We start from the raw sequence: 25269 nt of genomic DNA, 5'->3' as shown, positions 1-25269 counted from the left end.
TTCAATCTATCTCAAAGAGACAGAAAAACGTTGGTTGCCAGGGGCTGCAAGGAAGAATAAATGGGGAATTATTGTCTGCAGAGTTTTTGCCACCGTGTTTCAGTTTGGGATGATGAAAAAGTTCTAGAGGTGAATAGTGGTAGCAATGTTAATATACTTAATGCCGCTGAGCTACACACTGCAAATGGTTAAAGTGATCTATTTTATGTTATGTATATTTTACCACAATAAATAGTTTATGAAAATGCTTATGTATCATGCATTTGTTCTCAAATACTCTGTGGTGGTGGGGAGGAGATATTAGGATCCCCCATTACTAAGATATGGGAAGTAAGGCTCAGAGGGATCCACTGATTTGTTCAAGATCCCTGGGGTTCTTGTCTCAATGCAGAAGTCAGATTCAGTAGGTCTGCACGGGCCCCAAGACTCTGCATTTCTAAGCTGTCTCGGGCAATGCTGGGGGTTGACAGACCACAGCCCTGGATGGCAACCAGGCAGCAGCAGGGCTGACTCAGAACCTGATTCTTTAGACTCATGAGCAAGAGTCTCAGAAATCACTCCACCCACACAAGGAGTAAAGAAAAAACTGACCGCTGAGAATCAGATAGATTCTCATCATCTCCATGGATTGATTAACTTGGAGATTTCCAGATGACCATAGTCAGACTCACCTGTTGTTATGAATGCTCTGGAAACAAAAGGAAGTTCTAAGTTACAACCTCCTTTGATCTTACACACATTTTTTAAATGCAACTCATATATTAATATGCTTGGATACATAATGCTACTTGTATATTAGCTAAAATAAAACTATAACAGAAACTAATTTGATTGCACATTACCTAAAGCTTTACTTAACAACACTGCATGTCAGATGTACTTCACCTAGGGCATAACTTGTAATAGTGAGATGCATATTAAAAATACCTAGAATATATGTTTTTTAATATTGATGCCCAGGACTCTCTTCCAGAGAGATAATTTGATTGGCCTGTCCAATTTTTGTTGTTTAATTTTTAAAGTTTTCCAGGTGATTCTAATACCAGTCAAGGCTGAGAACCATTGACTTAAGATGAAATAGCAGCCCAAATTCAAGATATTTAATACATTGCATTAATCTCTATCCTTGGTGAGATTACTAGGTACCTGAAGAAAAGTCTGGTATATTTTGCTTGCTAGCTGCAAATGCAAACAAGACATTTCAGACCTCTTATTGGGTCTAAGTGTACTCTAGGAGCAAACTTTGGGTGAAATAATGCAAAGTTGTTAGGAATAGTATGTCCCTAGAAACACAAAGGCTAATTTTAGCACCATTACACTTCAAACTGGACCCACCAGTCTATTTAAAATCATGGTTGGGCTTACCAACTTAGCTCAAATCAATACCTACTTTACTTGCCTGCTGAAATACAGTTTGCCACAATAGCCATATTAATGGTACCCTTCTTGTTGATTATCATCATTCATATTCAGCCATAATTTGGATATTGCCAACCAACATTTCCAGCCAAGGACACGTCAGGATAATGTATATAAATTGTGCCTTATTGATCACAGAACATCTGCTGGCACTTAAGTACGTTGACATGTAAACATGAACACAAGTTTGCAAGTTTGAAATTCTGATGTTCATAAAATTATAATTTATAATAAAATGAACACTGTTATGCATTTTTTTAACTGCCTCTATAAAAATAAAGTGATATAAGTGGGAGTTTTAAATTACAAAACAATTAAAAAGAATATAAAGTCCTAAGGGTTTTTTGAAAATGATTTATGGAAAGAAAATATTTTTCTTTTATACTTGATACCACTCAATTGCATTTTGCCTTTTATATAATGAAAAATAAATTTGCCAAGTTATAATTCCTGAAAAAAGAATGTATAATGTAATGAAACAGTGTTTTCTTAAGATAGGTACGTATATGCATATCTTTTCTTATTTTAATATCTCTGGAGTTCACAGTAAGATTAGTGGAATTGAGTTATTGGAACATGTTTCCCAAAGATACATCAGCACCCATAAAGCAGAGGGGGTTGTTAAATAAAACACATGATCAAAGTCTCAACACCTGTCATGAGGTGACTGCAGTTAATACTCTTTATTAAGAGTGAAAAGCTGCAGCTTTTCCCATTAAAAAAAAAAAAGAAAGATAAACCAGGCAAATAGAGCGCAGGTGTTGACGTGCCCTACCTCTGCTCAAAGTCTAGAAACAAGCCAAGTGACCTCATCAGAGGGTACCTTCCAAAGTCAGGGAAATGAAGAATGAGTTTCAGGAGAAACTCAGGAATGACTTGTTCCTGGGTGAGTGTTGAGGAGACGCTGTCCTGTCACTCACTGCCTTGACTCCGTTCCCATGGCAAGAGGCAGCTGACGCTCGGGGAGGGCCAGGGACGGTCTAGGACTAGATGCTTGAGAGAACGTAGGCCACATTATGCTACATAACATGAATAAGATTTCGAACATATTGATGGTGTGGGTTTTTATTCCACCCCCACAGTCATGTTCCCTGCAGACATTGCCGAGCTCCAGGAAAGAGGGAGAGAAAATGCCATCTGGGAAGGACAAGAATACAACCCAGAGGGGTTAGCCGGGAAGGATGGGTAAGTAAAAGAAAGGCTTCCAGTTCTGAAAGGATGGGGGAAGCAGAACAGCCATTCATGGGTCCTGCCCCGGGTGGAGCGGGCTTTCATGGGAGCGGTGGGATGCGGGAGGTTTGAAGCCTTCATAACCCTGCTTTTCAGAAGGACTTCAGGAAGGGACTCCCAGGACTGGACATCTCTGTGCCAGCAGAGGGGAGCACCACAGGGTCAAACGGGAGCCCCGCAAAGCAGAGAAGGGTCCTGAGTCAGCGTTCCTGCCCCTGCCTTGGTTCCTGTGTGCTGTGGGGAGTGGAGAGAACAGGACTGCCAACGAGCTGGGGTGCTGAGGGGTGAGTTGACCCCACCAGAGAGGTCAGTTAGAGGTCAAAGTTGACATTCAGAGAAGTCTGCCAAGTCAGAGAGAGACAAAGAGGAGAGCTCAGGAGGGCAGGGGGCTGGCAGACCTCTGACCCACAAAAGCAGCAGGGGACCATGTCACGCCAACCTGTACAACACCTGCTAGACAGGCTTCCTCACCTCAGCGCTATGGACACTGAGGCCGGAGAATTCCTTATTGAGGGAGGCTGCCCTGTCACTGTAGGTTATGTAGCAGCATGCCTGGCCTCTACCCTCTGAATGCCAGCAGCTCCCCACTGCTGTCGTGATCATCAGCTGTGTCTGCAGACATAGTCAAATGTCCCCTGGGAGACAAAAATCACTGCAGATTAAGAACTGCTCCACCAAACCAAAGCACCAGCTTAGAGAGGAGGAGGGGAAGAGACCCTAAAACTGAGCATCCATCCCAGAGGCAGTGGTTTCACCCTGAGACCCCACAGCATGAGGAAACTAAGGTACCACCATGAGCAAGTGTAAGGAGCCAGCCACCCCACCCCACCCACCCGTCCCTGGGCTACCCTGCAGAGTGGAAGCCAATAAAAAATACAAAAAAAGAAAGTAGTAACTGTGGAAGTGTGCATTATCGTTCCATTTTTGCAGGTGAGGAAACTGAGTCTCTAAGGTTAACCTGAGCAGGTTACCTGCACAGGTTAGAGGCAACCCCAGTAAGGCTGCCTCCAAGGCCACATTCATGCAGATGAGCCAGGCCACAAAAACCTCCCAGTACTTAATATACATTTCAGTGTCATCTCCAGAAGACATGAACTCCTGTGGGGAAAGAATGATATATTCTATACCAAGCATTTAGTTTGTGCTCCATAAATATTTGTTGACTGAATGAAACCCTCTCCTCCACCCTTGAGCTAAGTAGGGCTATTTATTTTCCAAGGCCAGGCTGCACCTGTGAAAACAAAAATGGAGATAAAGGCTCAGCAAAAGTTGACAATTGCAGGACCAATGTTCTTTCTCAGGAGGTCCTTGAAAGAGGCAAGAACATGTACGGCTGGCTTCCAATCAATAGCACTTACGTGTTTGCCAAGAGATAAGCTCCCCAAGCTTTCAGAAAAGGGAGAGATGCAGGACTTCCCTAGCAGTCCAGTGGTTAAGATTTTGCCTTCCAATGCAGGGGTTGCAGGTTTGATCCCTGGTCAGGAAACTAAGAACCCAGGTATCTTGGGACCAAAAAATGAAGACATAATACAGAAACAATATTGTAACAAATTCAATAAAGTCTTTAAAATTGGCCACATCAAAAAACAAAAACAAAACTTTAAAAGATGGGAGGGAGTGGGAGGAACCAGGCAGGAGCTGAAGTGGGGATATGGGTTCAGTTTGGAAGGATCAAGAGAATAAACAGGGAAGAAAAATCTAGGGCTGAGTTGGTGTAAGAAGTAAGAGCAAAGAAGAAAAGGTACAAATGAGTAAAACAAGGAGAGTCTAAGCTAAGAGGAGTTAAAGAGATGATTCAGGCAAAATGAAGAGCTGACACTGGGAAATAAGGTTGTGAGGGAGGGCAAATCAATGGGGAACTTGAAGTTCAGGCAAAAACGTTGTATAGTGGATTCCTTCATAACAATAGCAATGACCATGAACATGGACTGGGGTGGGGGCATGGTCACCACAGGAAGGCACTGCTCTGAGCACTTGATAGAGATTATTACCTCATATAAGGAAGGCTGATTTCCTGCCTGAGAAAACCTGCGGGAGTACAGCAAGCACTCCCTGGGGCCGCAAGCCCCATAATTTATAAGTGATGGGGCAGGATGAGAAGCCAGGCTCTATGTCCCAAGAACCCACGCTCTTAGCCACCAGGCTACACCACTTTCCAACACATGATGTGATGAAGGCAAAACTAGCCACTAAAGCACATCAAGGCCCCTCCTTTGTGTCCTTAATCTGGATAATAGTCATTCACTCAATTGGGATGGAGTTTAGGCAGTGGCAGGAAAATTCAGGATATACTACAGCAGAAGCTAAGACTTAAAAGCTATTTGCTAGACGAGTACCTCTGGTGTGTGTAAGATGCCATTACTTCCCTGGCAATTAGATAGTGAGTGCTGTTCCTGGGCTATCCATATCTCTTTTGCATGTTCATCTTAATTTCACACTGTTAAGGGGATGGGGCCCATGCTTTACTGTTCCCTTTCACTCTGCAAGCTCAGCTGGACTCTACCCTTGGTGAGCATCCCGATGATGGAACTGTGCAACCACTGGCTGTAAAATGTGGAGCCAGCAACGATTCCAGTTCTTAGAAATGCAATCAGCACTGCAGCTGGCAAAAACAAACGATCCGTGTGTGAGTGGTAATGGGAGGGTGTGTGTGTTTATGTGTTATTTACTTATTTATGTACTTATTTATTCAGATGGCAAGTATTTACTGAGTACCTACTATGTTCCAAGCACTGTTTTAGACGATTGGGACACATCACGAATAAAACAAAGATCCCTGCTGTCCATAGAGCTGGCATCTTCAGTGGAAGACAATTAACAAATAAATTATATCATGTCTTGGAGGGTCATAAGTGTCTTGATAGAAACAGAAAGTAAAGGAAGGTAAGGGAGAGCAGGGAGTGTGGGAGGAGTAGGGCAGTTTGTATTAAATAGGATCATCAGAGTAAGCAAGCCAGGTAGATATGCAGGAAGAAGGAATGGGCCTGGGGCACTCCAGCAAGGAGGCAAGGTGGCTGGAGTGGAGGGAGCTTGGGGCCCAGGACATGGTTGGAGACAAATCAGAGCACGGGAAGTTAGAGAAGGTGCATTATGAAGGACTTTGCAGGCCTTTGAGTGACATGGGAGTCCCTGCCAGGTCAAAAGTACAGGAGGCAGAGCATCTTTCTTAAAAGAATAGCCCATAGCAGACCAGGGTAAGTGACTGCAACTATCCAGGAGAGAGAGGATGGTGGCTAAAGGCAGAGTGGTTGTTTCTCCCCTAGTGTAGTGCCTGCCCAATGTTGTTCCAAAAATAATAGATGGGGTCAGAGTCAACAAAGCAAATTCTTCATGTTGAGTCAGCATCAGGAAACCAGTGCTGGGGAAGACCCAACCCATTGTCATGCGTGGCACAAATAGCAACAAAATGAAGAATCAGTCACTCAGAACCACCCAGTTATGAAAAACAGCACCCCACCGCCCAGACCACATGGTGCATAAAGCTGTAACACCTGCATTATTGAAACCTCAGTCCCTTCACCCTACTGTGGAAGCAATCTGCTTTGTCTTCACTGTCCTGGAATCTTCCCACAGGGATATATGGGCTGTGTCCAAGCTTCCCCAGGTGATCCCTGCCCTCATATACCATGTCTTGGTTCCCAGGAAATTGTGTTAATATGGAGAAATTCACTTTGTTCTAACAGATTGCTTTAACTACATACCTAAAGTATAATCTCTCTAAACCACATGGGAAGTATTTTGCATTTGTATTGTATTTTTTGCCAAAGAAGTCACTGCAAGTGTTTGCATTTTCTTGTTTCTTGAAGAAATTTCCTCTTGCTGTATTGTAGTTACAGAACATTTATTAATTTCAAAGCTCAATTCTTTTGTGAAACTGGGGTGCCCTTGTGTTAAAATACTGACTGTTAAAAAGGGGCATTGCCTGGTAATGGGAACATATTAGTTTTGAAAGAAAAGTCCACTTGATTCTTGCTTACATAGATCACCTACAACCTACAAAGCTGAGCATGGAGAACACACAAGAAACACTTTAAATTTCCCACCTGTTATTGTGCTCAGTGATTTCTCACTCTTAGATCAGTCAGAATTGATTTGATTTGACCATTTCTAGGAAGTTAAAGGGCCTATAGTCCTCTTCTTGGCTTTAGTGGAGAAGGAGGGATAATCCCGGCTTTTCATGATCTTATCAGGATCTCTGCTCTATTTCTTGACCCAACTTCCTGCTCAGGTGAAGCTGGCTGTTGAGCAGGAGTTTGGGAACTCAACCCTTCTAAGCTAACCTGGCTCTGCCCCGCCATCATCAAGGACATCACCTTATCAATGCAGGCTCTAGAGAGCTTCCTATGACTCCCAAAAGGCCAGCCAATAAACTCCCATTTCCAGGGAGGGAGTTTAGGTGAGGTCTCACATGATGGAAAAGCAGTCCATAATTTGATCAATATTTACCAAGTATCCTTTACATGCCTGGACCCTGCCTTCAAGAATCCACTATCCAGCAGCTCTGAAATGCTGCAGCAGATCAATCTTCCCTACTGGGCAGACCATCAAAGCCTCTCTCTACAAATTGAGTTATGGGACTGCCGTGGTTGAGGACCCATTCCCACAGTGCTGCCTACATGCCAGAAATGCCCAGCATGCAATGCTGCATGACCCTGGGTAAGCTCCCTCACCTCCCTGAGCACTGGTCTCCTCATCTGCAAGGTTGGGTTTGTAAGAGTGCCAACTTCACAAGCTTATTGAAAAGAGTCAATGAATCCTCACACTTAGTTTGGGGGCTGGCACATAGTAGATGCTCAGGTGACACTCGTCATATTGGTTACCCATTCAATTATACCCCATGGTAGTGACCAGCATCTGTGGCTGCTTGATGGCTGCTAATTAGCAAAATACAGGAGTAGTGGTGTTTTAAGACATGAAACCTTCAAGATCCTTCAGGAATAGATTTTCTCTGCCTACCCCAGTTGTACCAGCCCTGGGGGCACGTAAACACAGATGTCTGGACTGAAAGTCTGGGCCACACAGGAAACTGCTTGCATGTCACTGTGACTGCTGCTGTTGCTTTGAATTGCCCATGAGTGTCGTAAGGCAGGACCCACATGTGCGCTCCAAACCCCAAACCCCTGCAGCTCCCACATTACCTTTCCACCCCGCACCGGAGATTTTCAAAGTCTGGTAACCCTCACGTCACTGAACATCTAGATATGCCCTTTCAGTGGCAAGCAACCTCTAAATGCCAGGTTGTAACACCATCAGGATTCTTTAAAAATCCTACCATTTTGTTGTCAAGGCAGAAATGGTGTGCAGGAGGGATGGATTGGGAGTTTGGGATTAGCAGATGTATACTACTACATACAGAATGGATAAACAACAAGGTCCTACTGTATAGCATAGGGAACTATATTCAATAGTCTGTGACAAACCATTATGGAAAATGGTTTTCCATATATGTATATAACTGAAACACTATGCTATACGGCAGAAATTAACACAACGCTGTAAATCAACAATACTTCAATAAAATAAAGCATTTTTAAAAATCCCTCTACTTTGGTCACTAATGAGGACTGCTCGCCTACCTTCTCCTCATCTCTTTGCGATGGCTTTGTCTTGATTCTAAAGTGTAGATGACATTTGGACTGAGGGGGCAATGCTCTAAGAATAGTGGAAAGTCCAAGGGCTGAGACTCCACACTTCCACTGCAGGGGGCAGGGGCTCGATCCCTGGTTAAGGAACTCGGATCCCACATGCTGCATGGTGCAGCCAAATTAATTAATTAATTAATTAATTTTAAAAAGAATGGTAGGAAGGCTCCCTTACCTACCGATAAGGCATTTGCTCTCTGGTTTGCAGCAGACCTCAAATCCTGGGAGGGATTTTTCTCCAGACTTGGAGAAGAGGTCATTCTTATTGTTCACTCTCCTGTAAACTCTGGTTGATGTCTTGCCAATATAGCAGGATGTGTCCCCACTCCAGATGGGCGGGAAGACAAGAACTGCAGTTTTGTGTTTGTCCAGGCACAGATAGTTGAGAGAAAGCCCTGAAGCAAATGTACAGCAGAGATCTCTCCAGTGCCTGCTGCAGATGGAGTGTCTTATTTCTGAGCAACAGGACAAGCCTGAGGCAAAATACAGTTCAGAGCAGGAAATGTACTTTTCCAAACGCTATAGAGTTCTGCTGGGCATCAGGCTCATCCAGAGAATGATGTGGTGGGTCTCCACTGGACAGTGGTGTTTCCTCAAGTTGTGCCATATGTCCCCTCTCCTGCCCGTGACCTGGGTGGCCCTGGGAAAGCAAAATGATTTTTAGTGTCAGCTTATGTCCAACATAACCTGGAGGGCAAATCTGCTGCTAACAACAACATCACAGAAAGGTCGCTTGATTCCTTCCAAAGTCCAGCAGAAAGAACACGGGCTTCATCAGAGCTATGCCAGCCCATACAGAAAAGAAAGCACCTTCTTGTTCATAAGACTTGGATGAGTCAATCCTAATTGAGTGCTTTGCCTGTGAATTCAGATTGTGTCAGTGGGTTTTTTGTTTTTTTTTTTTTTTCCTTCAAGTCGCTAAGCTTGAATTGGATAAAAAGTGTGACTCATGAAATAGGCTTTACTTAAGGGATTTGGGATCTTGATTTCAAATGTATGCTTATGGATATGGGAACACTGTGAGGAAAAAAAAAAAAAGTGCAATCATGGGTAAATATTCAGATTAGAAATCCAGAATGCATTCCAGCTGTAGGATTCTTGTTGTTGTTGGCTGGTTTTGTCCTGAGGGTGGGGGAAGTGGGACAGTCCATCCAAACCAGCCCCACGTAACTACAGTTCCCACAGGATCTGTTTTTTTAACATAACAACAAATGCTCATACATTTAGAAGTGAGTTAAACACTGTGTCTTTATTTCATTTCACCAGGCTGTAGTTTAACTCTGAGTTTTTTTCAACTCTGGTCTTCTAACCTTACCAGTGGTCAGAGTTGAAGAGAAACCCTTTGTTTTTGCTGGGAATCTCAGAACTTACATCCGGTTCAAAAACATTCAAGGGTTTTTTTCTGACAAACACATCTTCCTCCCCTGCTTTCTGGGTCCCTTCCCTCCCCCCAAGGGCCCAGAGTTTTCTTGGTTGACATTGGTTAGCCCAATGGAGAAATGGGGATTATGATTTGGGACATAGGCAAGCAGGGACCACGTTTGATTCCACTGGAGTCTTCCGTGTCTGGATGGAAACTTCAGAGCTGCTAGCCTCTGCAAACAACCTGGATCTGACACAGCTCCCTGTGGCCCTGTCTTCCACAACTTCAACACAAAAGCAGTGAGTAGAAGCCAGCGTTAGAGAGACCCACAGCATTGGAAACTTTTCTGGACATCTCTCCTCCCATTACTGATTTGGGATCCTGGCTCCTGTCCTCATTTGAATTCTAGTGAATTAGACCATCTTTCATGTCCTTTCTGACGCTACAATCTTACTCAACCTTGAGCCTTTTTTATAGACTCTAAGGCCTCAGAGGCCATGGAGAATAATGATAACTGTGTTTCTGGGTTCAGAAATGGACCTAACAGAAGCAGAAGAGATTAAGAAGAGGTGGCAACAATACACAGAAGAACTATACAAAAAAAGATTTAAAGACCAGGATAACCACAATGGTGTTATCACTTATCTAGAGCCAGACATCCTGGAGTATGAAGTCAAGCAGACCTTAGGAAGCATCACTATGAACAAAGTTAGTGGAGGTGATGGAATTCTGGCTGAGCTATTTCAAATCCTAAAAGATGATGCCGTGAAAGTGCTGCACTCAATATGCCAGCAAATTTGGAAAACTCAGCAATGGCCATAGGACAGGAAAAGGTCACTTTTCATTCCAGTCCCAAAGAAGGGCAATGCCAAAGAATGTTCCAACTACCTACCACACAATTACACTCATTCCACATGCTAGCAAGGTCATGCTCAAAATCCTTCAAGCTAGGCTTCAACAGTGTGTGAACTGAGAACTTCCACATCAAGCTAGATTTAGAAAAGGCAGAGGAGCCAGAGATAAAATTGCCAACATCCACTGGATCACAGAAAAAGCAAGAGAATTCCAGAAAAACATCTACTTCTGCTTCACTGTCTGTGCTAAAGCCTTTGACTGTGTGGATCACAACAAACTGGAAAATTCATAAAGAGAATACCAGACCATCTTACCTGCCTCCTGAGAAACCTGTATGCAGGTCAACAAACAACAATCAAAACTGGACATGAAATAATGGACTGGTTCAAAACTAGGAAAAGCTGTATACTGTCACCCTGCTTATTTAACTTATATGCAGAGTACAGCATGAGAAGTGTCAGGCTGGATGAACACAAGCTGGAATCGAGATTGCTGGGAGAAATATCAACAACCTCAGATATGTAGATGACACCACCCTTACAGCCCAAAGCAAAGAAGAACTAAAGAGCCTCTTGATGAAAGTGAAAGAGGAGAGTGAAAAAGCTGGCTTAAAACTCAGCATTCAAAAAACAAAGATCATGGCATCCGGTCCCATCACTTCATGGCAAATAGATGGAAAAACAACAGAAACAGTGAAAGACTTTATTTTCTTGGGTTCCAAAATCACTGTGGACAGTGACTGCAGGCAGAAATTAAAAGACACTTGCTCCTTGGAAGAAAAGCTATGGCAAACCTAGACAATGTATTAAAAAGCAGAGACATTACTTTGCCGGCAAATGTCCATATAGTCAAAGATATTGTTTTCCTAGTAGTCATGCATGGATGTGAGAGCTGGACCATGAGCACTAAAGAATTGGTGCTTTTGAATTGTGATGCTGGAGAAGACTCTTGAGAGTCCCTTGGACTGCAAGGAGATCAAAACATCAATCCTAAAGGAAATCAACCCTGAATATTCATTGGAAGGACTGATGTTGAAGCTGAAGCTCCAATGCTTTGGCCACGTGATGCTAAGAGCTGACTGACTAAAAAAGACCCTGCTGCTAGGAAAGATTGAAGGCAGGAGGAGAAGGGGATGACAAAGGAAGAGATGGTTGGATGGTATCACCGACTCAGTGGATATGAGTTTGAGCTAACTCCAAGAGATGGTGAAGGACAGGAAGGTCTGGCGTGGTGCAGTCCTGGGGTCGCAAAGAGTTGGACATGACTGACTGAACGACAATGAGGGTTTAGAGCTCAAGAACCCCGGGAAGGAGGTCGAGAGGTTGAAAGATGCAATTGCCAAGGAAGACACACTTCTGTGATTTTTCTTCAAGTACAAAATTATAAAATGGGAAGACGCCCATCTATTAGCACATTGCCCAGCAGACGATAGGCTCTCAATGATGCAAGGTTGAAATATTGAGTAAGTGAATGAAACTCTCAAGCAAGCAACTTGCCCCAAGACCTCACAGTTGTCAATGAACAGATGAAGACTGCGACCCTATGTTCTCTGATTTCAAGTCTAGTGATCATTCCACTGGTCATCATACTTACTGTACCTCAAGTTGGTTTCCTAGTATTTCATTGTGGTCATTGCAAAGTACAAGTTTTGCTTAGACATTCATTACTAATTACCTGCTTCAAGGTAAGAAATTTAATCATAATGTTTGAGTCACTCAGGTAATTGGCAAAAATTTATGTTGTCCAAATTGTACACAAGACACTTGCACCTTCCTATTAAAAATTAGGCCCAGCATCCATACTTTCACTTAATCCCATTAAGCATTTATTGAGAGCTTCCTTTGAGTTAGCACCATATTCTAAGGATAAGAAATCTTGCATCAGGGCTCCATAAATTGTAAGGCAATGTCCATAGACAGCTGGGTAGATAAGACAGGCAGACACACACAAGAATTAAGGAGCATTTTGAATGTATAACAGGCCAAAGAGAATTCTGCAAATCAGGACTGCACCTTGGAACACCAAGAAGGGGGAGCTCGGTGGGGACTGAGAAATGGGCTGCAACTTCAGTGAAGAGGAGGGAAGGATGCTAATAAGGCAGGGAGACACCTACATCTAAAAAATTCTCTTCTTGGCAAAAACGGTGCTGATACTTAGATTTTTCAAGTATTATCAATATCTTCCTACACAGTGGTTCTCAGTGTGTGAGAATCACCTGTATCAGAATCACAAATACATGGTTCTTTGTCCCTGGTTCTTGGCATAGAGATACTAAAAATCTTGGAATTTTCTGAGTGATAGAAGCATGTTTGATATTCATAACAAACCCCTTTTGAGCCATACTTGAGTGTCTACTAGCAAGGTGACTCTTGGTTGACCCTACGTTTCTGGGAAGGGGCTGGCCACAACGGAAAGACAAAATATGTATTTAGAGGGATGGAACTTACAGTGCCACCTCCTGGAGGAGAGAGGGGTTGGAGATCAAGTTCAATCACAGCAAAGGATGTAATCAACTGTGCCCACTACCGAAGCCTGGATACCAACTCTTGAATAATGAGGTTCAGGGAGGTTCCAAATTTGTGAACACATTCATGGGCTGAGAGGGTAGCACACCCAGAGGTAGCACAGACTCTCTGTGCCCCCAGCTTCCTACTTACCCTATAGAGTTGTAACATTCACAACACTTTTGTCTTATCCCAAGTTGTATCATTTGTTATTAAGCAGTGCAGTCAACTGTCTATAACCACAGGTTTCAAATCAGAAGATTCGAGTAGCTGCTAATTGAAGGTCAGTGGTTGATTGGATCTGCAGATATGAAACCCCCGCACATTTGGAAGATTTACTGCACTCACAGGCCTGGCGCCATTTTACATCTGGGGCCTGCTCACTGGTGGATTTTGATACCCGTGGGGTCTCCCAAAACCAGTCCCCTGAGGATGCTGATGGATGACTATAATTGTAAGTACAGAGCATTCCTGAGTTATATGAGTCATTTCAGTGAATTATTGAAAATGGGGGCCAGGAGAGGGGGTTGGTATGGGAACCATTGAATTTGAAGCCAAATCATAGGAAAGTATGGGTGGCCTGGGCACCTGGACTGGCAACTGACATCTGAAGTGAAAGCATCTTCTGAGACTGATTCCTTAAACCTGTGGAGCCTGACGCTAAGGACACATAGTTCGTGCAGGATAGGAGGATCCTGTCAGGGAGCTGGTGTTGAAAAACATCATAGGAATATTTATTCAAATTCTACTTCCTAGGCCCAGAGTACTGCCGGTGAAAATTAATCAACCTCTGACAGAAATGGGAAATTTTATTCCCGTCAAATTGAGAATTATAACCTAGGAAGAGCCTCTCAGAAAGCTCCAAGAACTATTCCACTCGTTTGAGGTCAAAGCACAGTTACATACATTTTTGAGTCAGAGAGCTGTACCTTAAATGTTAGCTCGCACAATCCAGATCTGCAAGCACCAAGCAATGGGTCAGCATGACCCCTTATTAGAATAAGAAGGAATGTTATCTTTGAGGAGTTGTCTTGGTGGTGGTAAGAGAATGTTCTTTATCGTTGAGCAGGTATTTCTGCCAGTGGGAGGCTTGCTCAGTGCTTAATGCAAGTACACAATGCACAACAGAGGAGGGAGAGGAAGCCGAAGAGCAGAGAAAACTTTTTATGTTTAAATTTTCCTTGACTTGCCTTAGAATAAGAATTTTTATTTCGTCAGTGTGAACTGACTGTGACCGAAACTGGGGAAGTTCTTCAGGTGATCATAAGGCATGCCAACTTTTGAGAACCCCTATCTCACATTCTGCTCTGGCAACCTCCATATCAAACCCAGAATTCATTTTGCCAGAGACACTACGCTCTGGACTCTGGTAGTTAACCAGCATGCCAAGTGTACTGCCTACCTAGAATTGGAGAAGCTGAACAATGGACACTTCTAGAGTCTGGGACCTGCCATTTCAAGAATCACTTTGGTCAGGTCAGCCCTCATGACCCCTTTCTACTTGACTCCTTGGGACAGGGGGATGGGATTGTGAACCCAACACAAAGTGAGGTGGATTCCTCAGTGTAGTTCCTTTCCCAAATCCTCTCTGGGCTATGAAACCCTCACCAGCCCTGAGTCTGCTGAACTTCCATATCTCTAAAGTGGGGGCTTGGGTCTGGAGCCTTAGAGGGGCTGCCCCTCTTGGAAGGAATGTGCAGGGGTGAATACACTATGTAGGAGTCCATTAACAGAGACCCTCATCTCCACATGGCAGGAGAGGGGCCAGGAGAGGAAAGGCACCAAGACATGCCTGTCCCTGGTCAACACCATCTACCTGGATACCTGTTGTTAATAGAGTAAAAAAATAAAAGCAAAATACTCTATAAAAAATCAACTGAAATCCCACCACACCAGGATGACCACAGTTGGTCATTTATTGGGGTGGCCATTTATTGGGCTGTATTTATTGGGGTGGCCAACCCAATATATCTCCTTCTGGTCTTTCAGTACACATTTTAAAAACATGGCTGAGACCTGTATTCATATTCATGTTTGGCTTCCAGGACAGTAAATAGAAAAGCACAAAGTTTCTTCTTTCAGCTTCCTATTGGAAGAACATGCTGTGTTCACTATCCAGCCGCTTCGTTCCTTCTGCTGTGGAAAATTCACTCTCTTGAGGAAAACCCTCTCCCTATCCTAGTTTTGATGTGTATCATTTCAAACTCTTTCCTTTTCATATGAAACATATGTGATCTATACCTATGTTGTTTTTAACCTGCAAAAATAGAATAATAATGTAGATTCTGTTTGATGACTTGCTTTTTTTTTTTTAAAGTTTTATTGGAGCATAGTTGCTTTTCAGTGTTCTGTTTCTACATACAGTAAAGTGAATCAGTTATTCGTATACATACTTCCACTCTTTCTTAGGTTTTCTTCCCTTTTGTGTCACCATAGATCATTGCATAGAGTTCCCTGTGCTAACTAAACAGTAGGTTCTCATCAATTATCTATTTTATACATACTGGCGTATATATGTCAATCCCAATCCCCCAGTTCATCCCATGTCCCCGCATTCCTATTTGTAACCATAAGTTTGTTCTCTACCTCTGTAACTCTATTTCTGCTTTGCCAATAAGTTGATGACTTGCTTTTTTAACCTACTGGTACATTGTGGATACCATAGATGTTTTTAGTGAGAAAAAGAGAAAGCAGAAATAAAAACTGGGCTAGAAAGTGAAAACAGCCTCTTTCATCTAGATGCCAGGGAGAAAATATGTACTGGGTTTGCTATGCTAATTGAAACCACAACCCAAAACTGTTATATATTTTGTCCTAAGTATGGGATTGAAAAATGTAAGGATGTGGATTGCCATTTCTTAAAGCACCCGAACAAATAATATATGTATGGAAAAGAGGCCTAGGAAAAGTTTCACAGAAGTCTTAATCACATACTGTGTTTCAGTATGGCATCAACCCAAAATTTAACTTTTTTTAAAATAGACAATACCGTTAGAAAAACTCAACATTCAGAAATGTAAGATCATGGCATCTGGTCCCATCACTTCATGGCAAATAGATGGGGAATCAATGGAAACAATGAGAGACTGTATTTTCTTGGGCTCCAAAATCACTGCGGACAATGAGTGCAGAAATGAAATTAAAAGGCGTTTACTCCTTGGAAGAAAAGCTATGACAGCATATTAAATCTAGACAGCATATTTAAAAGCAGACACATTACTTTGCCAACAAAGGTCCATCTAATCAAAGCTATGGTTTTTCCAGTGGTCATGTATGAGTGTGAGAGTTGGACTATAAAGAAAGTTGAGTGCCGAAGAATTGATGCTTTTGAACTGTGGTGTTGGAGAAGACTCTTGAGAGTCCCTTGGACTGCATGGAGATCAAACCAGTCCATCCTAAAGGAGATCAGTCCTGGGTGTTCATTGAAAGGACTGATGTGGAAGCTGAAAATGCAATACTTTGCCACCTGATGCAAAGAACTGACTCATTGGAAAAAAAGCTGATGCTGGGAGAGATTGAAGACAGGAAGAAAAGGGGATGGCAGAGGATGAGATGGTTGGATGACATCGCTGCTTGTCCATCTCACTTGATGGACATGAGTTTGAGCAAGCTCTGGGAGTTGGTGATGGACAGGGAAGCCTGGCGTGCTACAGTATGAGGGGTTGCAAAGAGTCAGACATGACTGAGCAACTGAAATGAACTGAACTGTTAGAAAATAGTGAATTTCCAGAAATACAAATATACATTTTCCTTTTAAAAATACAGAAAAAATCAGTTAGTTCTACAAATATATATTGAGTGTCTGTGTGCCAGGCATGGTGATAGAAGATGAAATGTATGAGTGAATAATAGCCAAAGATGATCTCCTCCACTCCTCAAGGTCAGGGGAGTGACCTTGAACAGCTTAAAACAAAACAGCTTAAAAGATATTGGAAGTTGGTGCATAGGGCTGGGGCAGATTGGAGTATTAAAAGAGGTCATCAGAAGAGGCTCCACTGAAAGGTAATCTTAGGAGAAGATGATATCTAAGCAAAGCCTTGAAGAAGTTGAGGGAGTGGTCCAAGAAGATAACTGATAGGAGTGGAAGCAGCCTGATGTTTGTTACAGGTTGAATTGTGCCATGCTCTCTTCTGCAACCCCCACCACCACCAGCAAAAAAGAAGATCTGTTGTGACCTATTTGGAAATATGATCTTTGCTAATGTAATCAAGTTAAGATGAGGTCATTAGGAAGTACACTGATGCAATGACTGGTGCATTCATAAGAAGAGGGAAATCTGGACACAGCCACTGAAGGAGCATACCATGCAGAGATACACAGACATGGAGGGAAGATAGTCCCATGAAAATGGAGGTAGAGATCAAAGTGATGCTGCCACAGCCAAGAATATCTGGGCCACCATCATGGTCCCATTAACACCTTGATTTCCGACCTCTGGCCTCTGGTCAGGGAAATAAGTGGAGGGATTGTTCAGGACCCACATCAGTCTAGAGAAGGATTTGGGTTTTCTTCTAGTGAAATGGGATTGTTGGCAAAGGAGTAGCAAGATCTGAACTGTGTTTTCAGAGATCTGTGTTGCCACTGTACCCAGAAGAGAATGGGTAGTCACAGGAGACACATGAAGAGGGTTTTGCGGTAATCTTGGTAAAGGGTGTGTGGTCACAGTGAAAGGAACAAGAAATGGCCAGATTCCCCAGATATTTCAAAAGTAGGATATCCTGATGGGTTGAACATGGGGTGTGACAGAAAAAGAAGGTCAGGGATTATAGACGTTTGCCAAGGGTGACATAATAAGGACAGTAGCTCATCTGAGCTGACATGGCCCTTTTATCATTCAGGTAGCACCAAAAACCAAACCAACCAACAAAAAATGGACTACGGACACTGAAGAAGTAATTATTGTTGTTTATACTGCCCAAGTGAATCTTTGGGCAACTTTAGGCCTAACCCTAAGGAACCTAATTGGGCATAAGGATACTATTTTTAAAATAATTTTGATTTACTGAGAACTCATGGAAAAACTACCTTTGGGGGGTACTTCTCATTTTCTCTGGAAAACAGAAGTGCAAATACATAGTTGTCCTTATATCTTTTCATGCTTCCATGAGGAAAAAATTATGGAAGAGGTGACTTCTCTGAATGTAAGAGAGAATGGTAAAATCTTTTCCATCATTTTATGGTGATGGTAATGAGGAAATAAATCCAGGCATTCATGATTCAATAATCTGTAGGGTGCCTGAATTCAGGAAGTATCTGTGAACCCCCCGCCACTGCTGGGAAAGTTTTGGGGGTAGGGATAAGCGAGATGTGACCCCACTCATGGGAAGGTGGGTGGAGAAGTAAATGCACAAAGACACACATGTGGGGTGTATGAAGTGTAAATACAAATTGTGGAGGCCCCAAAGGAAGAAATAATTCATTTTTAATTGAGATCTCTGGATATGTTACATATCAGAGATTATATCTGAACTAGGTCTGAGAAACAGGTATGAAAGATACCAGGCTGGCCCACATGCAGACAAGTGAAAGAGCAGTTGTCTGACCATTTTTCAGTGCCTAGGAGGCCCACATGCACTTCCTACAACTGGGTTTGATGAGATTGCCCTATATTTTTATAATGGATCCTCTTTTCACCGGAGATCATTTGAATGAGCTTCTGCTTGTGTGCTGTGCTTGGTTGTTCAGTCATGTCCAACTCTTTACAAACCTATGGACTGTAGCCCACCAGGCTCCTCTGTCCATGGGGATCCTCCAGGCAAGAATACAGGAGAGTGTTGCTATGCCCTCCTCCAGGGGGTCTTCCCAACCCAGGGGTCGAATCCCCGTCTCCCACATTGCAGGCAGATTCTTTACCAACTGACCCACCAGGGAAGCCCAAGAATCCTGGAGTAGGTAGCCTATCCCTTCTCCAGGGGATCTTCCCAACCCAGGAATCAAACCGGGGTCTCCTGCATTGCAGGCAGATTCTTTACCAGCTGAGCCACCAGGGAAGCCCCAAGATTCTGCTTGTTGCCACCAGATAACCCTTAAGATGAGCATGGTAAGGTAGTGAGGTGAGAAGAGGAGCGTTGAATGCTGCACTTCAGAGTAGAGATTTCATTTCTATAAAATTCTCCCCATGTGTCCTCACAGTATATATCAGGATGTAACCACTCATTCAGCCCCTCCCCCAAGTCCTCGCCACATTTTTCCTTGCCTTGTCTCTCACAGTAAGTGCTTTAGTTTCAGAAACTATGTCTGTAAGTTGTGCAACTCATCTGTTGGGCCTTGGAACCAATCAGACAAGCTTTCTCCCAACATCAAAGTGACACGATTGGCCCTAACAGGCACTGGCAGCCCACAAGGCTACTATATCACTTCACCCCTTTAATAATACATGGCCTCACCTTCATTGCACCAAATCATGACCCTTCCCAGCTTTTTCTCACTCTCTTTAGATCAAAGCCTTCTGAATTTGCATGGCTTATCCTATCAGCCAGAGTACCCACTTTAGATTTATACTTGTGAACTTGACATCCACAAGTTGTTAGAATAAAAACTACTTGTAAGCAAGAACTTACAAGCAACAAGAAGATTCATGTTGCATTTTTCTCTCAATACATATATTATGCTTCTATTATAATTTAAAATTAAGCCTTTCCATAATTATTTTTTGCTATATAACATGCTCATGGAAACAAATCAATCAATGCAAAAGTAGTTTATAAGGAAATAATAGACTTCCTTTCAGCTCTGCTCCCACAACAACCACAAAAGAAAATCCAAGTTAACGGCTGGTGTGTGTCTTTGCATTCATTCACTAGGTTCACACAAACATATATTCACACATGTGGGATTTGCTCCTTTTAAAAAACAATAGCATCATATCATATAAAGTACTCTGCAAACTTTTTTTTCTCATAACATTATAAACATCTTCCCAGGCAATATACATAGATCAAACTTGTCTTCTTAATAGTTGTGTAATATTGCATTGCATGGATGAATCATAATTTATTCAGCTGTCCTCTATCAATAGACATTGATATTTCATTTTTGTATTTTTGCTATCTTTCACACATCTATCCTTATTTACTGGGACATTTTATGTCTGTAGAATAGATTCATAGTAATATGTTTTTTAAACAAAAATATGTTGCCACTAAAGATTTACGACCACTATAAAGTAAATTACTCATTTTTATCTTCTAGAAATAACTTCATTACATCTCTGTCTCATACTGTATCATAGAAATGAATAGCAAGGAGAAGCTCACATTTGAAAAATGTTTGCTTTTTCCGAATGTTCACTGCTGCTCTGCGCTCTGCACTATGGCAGAATCAGCATCACAATAATAAGTACCGTAAAAAAAAAAAAAGAAGAAGCCAGAGTAGGCATCCCTCCTGGAAATTCTCTGTGGCAGAAGCTGAGATCCTTTATAACATCACTGGATTTAAAGAAGAGAAGCCAAGGAGGAGTCAGGGAGGAATTCCCCTATAATTTCTCCCACATCCCTCAACATAATAATCCTTTTCTCCCAAATGTGGGCCAAATGCAAAAGTGGGTTCTTTAAAAGTGTTCTTACTTCTGCCAAGGATAACCCAGAGAAGGCTTCTTTTAAAGGCACCTAATTCCTGGCATTTGCTAAGATTAAGCTCCTAGCTTTAGCCACAAGGAATGGGCCAGCTTAGAAGAAAAAGGTGCAATGTCTTCAGATACAGTCCAGCCTGGTATCAAACTCAGTGGTGGCACACTCATATTTCAAGGCTTGGACTCAGAAGTGTCCTGTTAGTCCCACTTTCTTTCACTTTTCACTTTACATGTCATTGGCCTGAAGTGGTCGCGTGGCCCCAGCCTAACCCCAAGGGAGGCTAGGAAATGTGGGGAGCACGTGGATATTTATTGGGCAGTAAGTATCAGTGTCACACTAGCAGAGGACACACACCAGAGACACAGCATGTGATCCAGGTTTGCACAGGGCTCTAAGGAAGCACAGTTAAGGGCCTTCACCTCAACCTGGGAGAAGCAGACGGAGCCAAGTGAGGGGGCGATACTTGCCCTTCTCTTCAGTCATTCACACTGACAGCTTTACTTACAGCTTAGCTCTGTAGTACACGAAGAACTGAAATTCAAACTGTTTCTATGTCTTTTTAGAGATACATACTGCACATACACAAGTGAAATAAACTGTCTGGAGTTTGCTTCAGAAGTACTGGGGAATTGAGTAGGTTGGGGAGAACGGAAACAAAATAGGCCATTTATCAAAAGTTGGTGAAACTGGGTGATGAGTACATTAGCTTCTTTATATTATTCTTTCTACTTTTATTTCTGTCTCAGATTTTCCGTAATAATTTGCTTAATTACATAGCCATTGGGTAGATTACAAGTACAGAGTGTCTAGTTACAAACCACACTGATGTCACCTAAATTTTTTTAATTTAAACAAGCTATTACTCAGTTCCACTCCACCCTCGATCTCAGACCTCAGCTTCTCACTCCTTCTTTGCTGACTTGCTCTTATTCACATCTGCCTTGCTGTCTGCAGCCACTTAGACAGCCTGAGATCTGAGCCATTTTTCAGCCGAGGGAACTTAATTCACAAAGAGGCACTGACCCAGCCCATCATGCTTCCTCTACAAGATAAAACTCTTTGGATAAACTTCTGACAGCCTCTGCCTAGATTCACTCTCAGTTAATTATGTTGATACAACCTATGTTGATACAAAAGCAGCGCTAAAACTTTTGCCCTGGCCCTAAATTTCAAGAACAGGCAACTTCCTGTTTAAGAAAGTAAAAGAAGTGGCCCCAAACTCAGCGAACTCTGTGTCTTCCTCCTCTTAACAAAGACCTAATTCATCTTCGTGTCCCTGACACACAGCCCGGCACAAAGTCTGCCGCAGACTAGGCGCTCAGGAAGTTCTCGGTGAGGAAATGCGTCTGGTCCCCTCAATACTCCACTTTCTCCACGATGCACCAGAGCAGCGGGGTGCTCACTGGCCTGCTTCTCTCTGTGACCACACTTGTCAGCTCACACTCAGCTCCTTTTCAGCTGATGCCAGACTCAGAGTCCCCGCATACGCTCAGCCACCCACTTTCCTGTATCCCCACGTGGCCAAAAACATCACCCAGAGACACTCCGCAGTTGGTGCCGCATTGTCTCAGGCTTTTTACTCCATGGATGGGCCTCTCTCCTTTCACAGGTTATTATTTTAACATCTTACTATTTTAGAAGCCTTCCATTTTAAAAATAGCCAATAGCCAGCCTCCTCATCGTCCTGAAGCCCCATAGTCTGCTGCGAATGCATTTTCACATTCCAGCGGCTCATTGGAAAGCAGGAGGCCAAGCAGTTTCCTACACCTTTGGCAGGGCTCTTGGCTCTGCATTTCTAGTGGCATCTCATATCTAGAAATCCATCTGAAATCAGTCCAATGCAATAAAGAAAGAGCTTTTAGTCCTTATTTGTTAACTTTGCTTTTCCCTCCTGCTAGCCCATAAGAACTTGGGCCAACTTGTTTCAATTCATTGAATGTTACAAATAAACAAGAATAAATATTTTGCTTCTAAGTTTTACTGAGAAGGAGAAAGAATTCAAATTATTCTTCACATAGTTTTAAGAAAAAAAATAGTTTTAACCTTAACAGAAATGTACTTTTGTGAGATTTCAGAAAGTTTATGTTTTTCTTTTTAGCTTGTCTATATTTAAATTTTTTTCCATAAGGATCATGCATTATTTTGTAATTTTTTTAAATGTAACTGTCTCTTTTAAGGAAGGTTTCTCAACTTTAGCACTGTTGACACTTTGGACTTAATGATTGTTTGTGAGGGATGTGGGGGCATGTCTGCTGTACTGTAGGATATTTAGTGGTACCTCTGGCCTCTACCCACCAGATATCAGTAGCAGCCACATAGTTGTGACAGTAAAAATGTCTCCAGACATTGCCAAATGCCACCTGTGGGAGAAGGAGGTAAAATCATTTCTTTAAAAATCTGCTGATTTTTACTAAAGATTTAGGATCTTTGTGGGGTTTTGGAGTAGTCCCAGATGGTGTAGTGGTAAAGAATCCGCTTGCCAATGCAGGAGAAGCAAAGCAATGCAGGTTTTGATCCCTGGGTCAGGAAGATCCCTGGAGTAGGAAATGGCAACCCACTCTAGTATTCTTGCCAAGAAAATCCCATGGACAGAGGAGCCTGGCGGGCTACAGTCCATGAAGTCGCAAAGAGTTGGACATGACTGATCACACACACACACACACACACACACACACACACACGAGGTTTTGGAATCTATATAGGTGAATGAGTATTCACTAGGAAAAAAATGTCATCAAACTGCTAAGATTAAATATGCTAAAGACGACAAAGCACTTCTAAACAATGAATGTCAAACTACACAGAGACTGCTAGAAGCCTGGCAAGGCAGTCAGGGGTTAATGAAATGATCCACTGGGGACAAGCAGAGAGGCTGAGAAGCACCACCAGCCCAGTTTTCCTACAGTGGTTGGAAAAAAGTCAGAAGCAGTGAAACTAGGATCCTATTGGCTACTCACCAATTGGCTGCCACTGCTTCCCAGAGAAGGATAAGCTGGAGGGAGAGAAGAGCAGGCAGTTTTACGTGAGGGGTGCAATTTAAGCACTGACGTGATACAATTGGTATCATCAGAATGGAGTGCTCCACCATAACCCAAGCTGAGCTCCTGGAAACCTCTGTCACTCAATGTCAACCCTTCTCAAACTCACCAGTCTGGTCTCCATTCTCCAAAGGCAGCATGACTGTAAATTCAGAGTCTTTTGAGGCAAAAGCCCATCACAGTGTTCCCTGTTCAGGGCTGGCTGTAAATATATGCTACAGGAGTGAGTTAGAAAGAAAGTTTTATCCTCTGACTCTCATCCCAGAGGGGAGAGAGAGAAGGAGAGTCTCTACAGGCACCTTAAGAGATTGTCCAGGAAAGGAACAGAGTGTGGGAGGGGCAGAGCAAACACTGGATGCCACCGAGGCGGAGAACAGGGTAGAACTTGGGCACTTTAGAAAAAGTGGACATTACTGAACGCAAATCTATATGCCCAATGCACAGTGAAGCCAAACCAAAACATGGAGTTTGGCGCAGAGAAAGTCTACTTCAGGGCCGGGAAAGGAGAGAGGGGCCTGTGCCCTCAAAAACCCCAAACTCTGAAGGATTTCAGCAAAGCCTTTTCAAAGGCTAAATTGAGGAGGGGCGTGATTGGTTGTTGCAAACTTCTTGGTATAGGAATCCTTTGCTCTTATAACTGTTCATATAGGTCAGGTCACAATGTTCCTGTAAACCTCCAACAGGACAAGTGTTATTCTCTGTTCTGAAACCATTTATATGAATGGGAAAGTGTTGTACCCTTAAAAGTCAGAGAACTAGCTCTCCTATATATTTCAGGCTGTAGGCAACATTCTTGTGTGCATGCATGCTAAGTCACTCCAGTCGGGTCCAACTCTTTGTGACCCTATGAACTGTAGCCCGCCAGGTTCCTCTGTCCATGGGATTCTCCAGACAAGAATACTAGAGTGGGTTGCCATGCCCTCCTCCAGGGGCTCTTCCCAACCCAGGGATTGAACCCGTGTCTCTTATGTCTCCTGCATTAGCAGGCGGGTTCTTTACCACTAGCACCACCTGGGAATCCCAGGCGACATTCTTAACTCAAAGCTAATGCAATATAATACAGAGGTTAAAGTAAAAGAAGCAGATCTAACAGGGAGTCAGATTTGTTCTCCTGTGCAATGCAGACCCTGGCCTCACCCTTGCAGCAGCAATCCTCTGGAGCATCACCTCAGTAGTGTGTCTTGGTTACCTGGCAACCTTACAGTAGCACCTGGAATTGAGCACAAGAGCTCTGAGCTGCAGCAAAGGCCTCTGTACCCAACTAATCCAGAAACAGTAAAGCTTCCTGCCTTTCATCAAGCATGGCAGTGGTGACCAGTGTGGAGTACAGATCTCCACATTTAGAGAAATGGCAACCCACTCCAGTATCCTTGCCTAGAAAATCCCATGGATGGAAGAGCCTGGTAGGCTACAGTCTATGGGGTCACAAAGAGTCGGACACGACTGAGTCACTTCACTTAGGAAAGGTATTGGGAAAAACTGTAAAAGACTGAAATGGGCAAATAGCAGTTACTAGATAGAGTGCCTTGTTACCTTTGAGCTATTTTACAAATATGTACTTGTGGAAAATGGGTAGCATTATGAGTTGAATTACGTTGCCTAAAAAGATATATTGAAGTCCTAACTTTGGTACCTCTGAATGACTTT

At 42.9% G+C, this 25269-nt stretch overlaps 1 long non-coding RNA gene across 1 annotated transcript; it reads right to left on the bottom strand.

Annotated features, from left to right (window-relative positions):
• On the bottom strand, positions 1-23927 carry LOC122438472. Its single transcript, XR_006268562.1, has 4 exons — positions 23732-23927; positions 8471-8931; positions 3121-4151; positions 1-44 (listed from the first exon to the last, which is right to left on the bottom strand). It is a non-coding gene; the product is annotated as an uncharacterized LOC122438472 (long non-coding RNA).
• Positions 23928-25269: the final 1342 nt, after the last annotated feature.

The sequence above is a fragment of the Cervus canadensis genome, chromosome 3 (genome assembly GCF_019320065.1).
Source record: "Cervus canadensis isolate Bull #8, Minnesota chromosome 3, ASM1932006v1, whole genome shotgun sequence".
Classification (NCBI taxonomy): Eukaryota; Metazoa; Chordata; class Mammalia; order Artiodactyla; family Cervidae; genus Cervus; species Cervus canadensis.
Note: the sequence above shows the minus strand (reverse complement) of the source record. Positions and strands in the feature narration are given on the sequence as shown.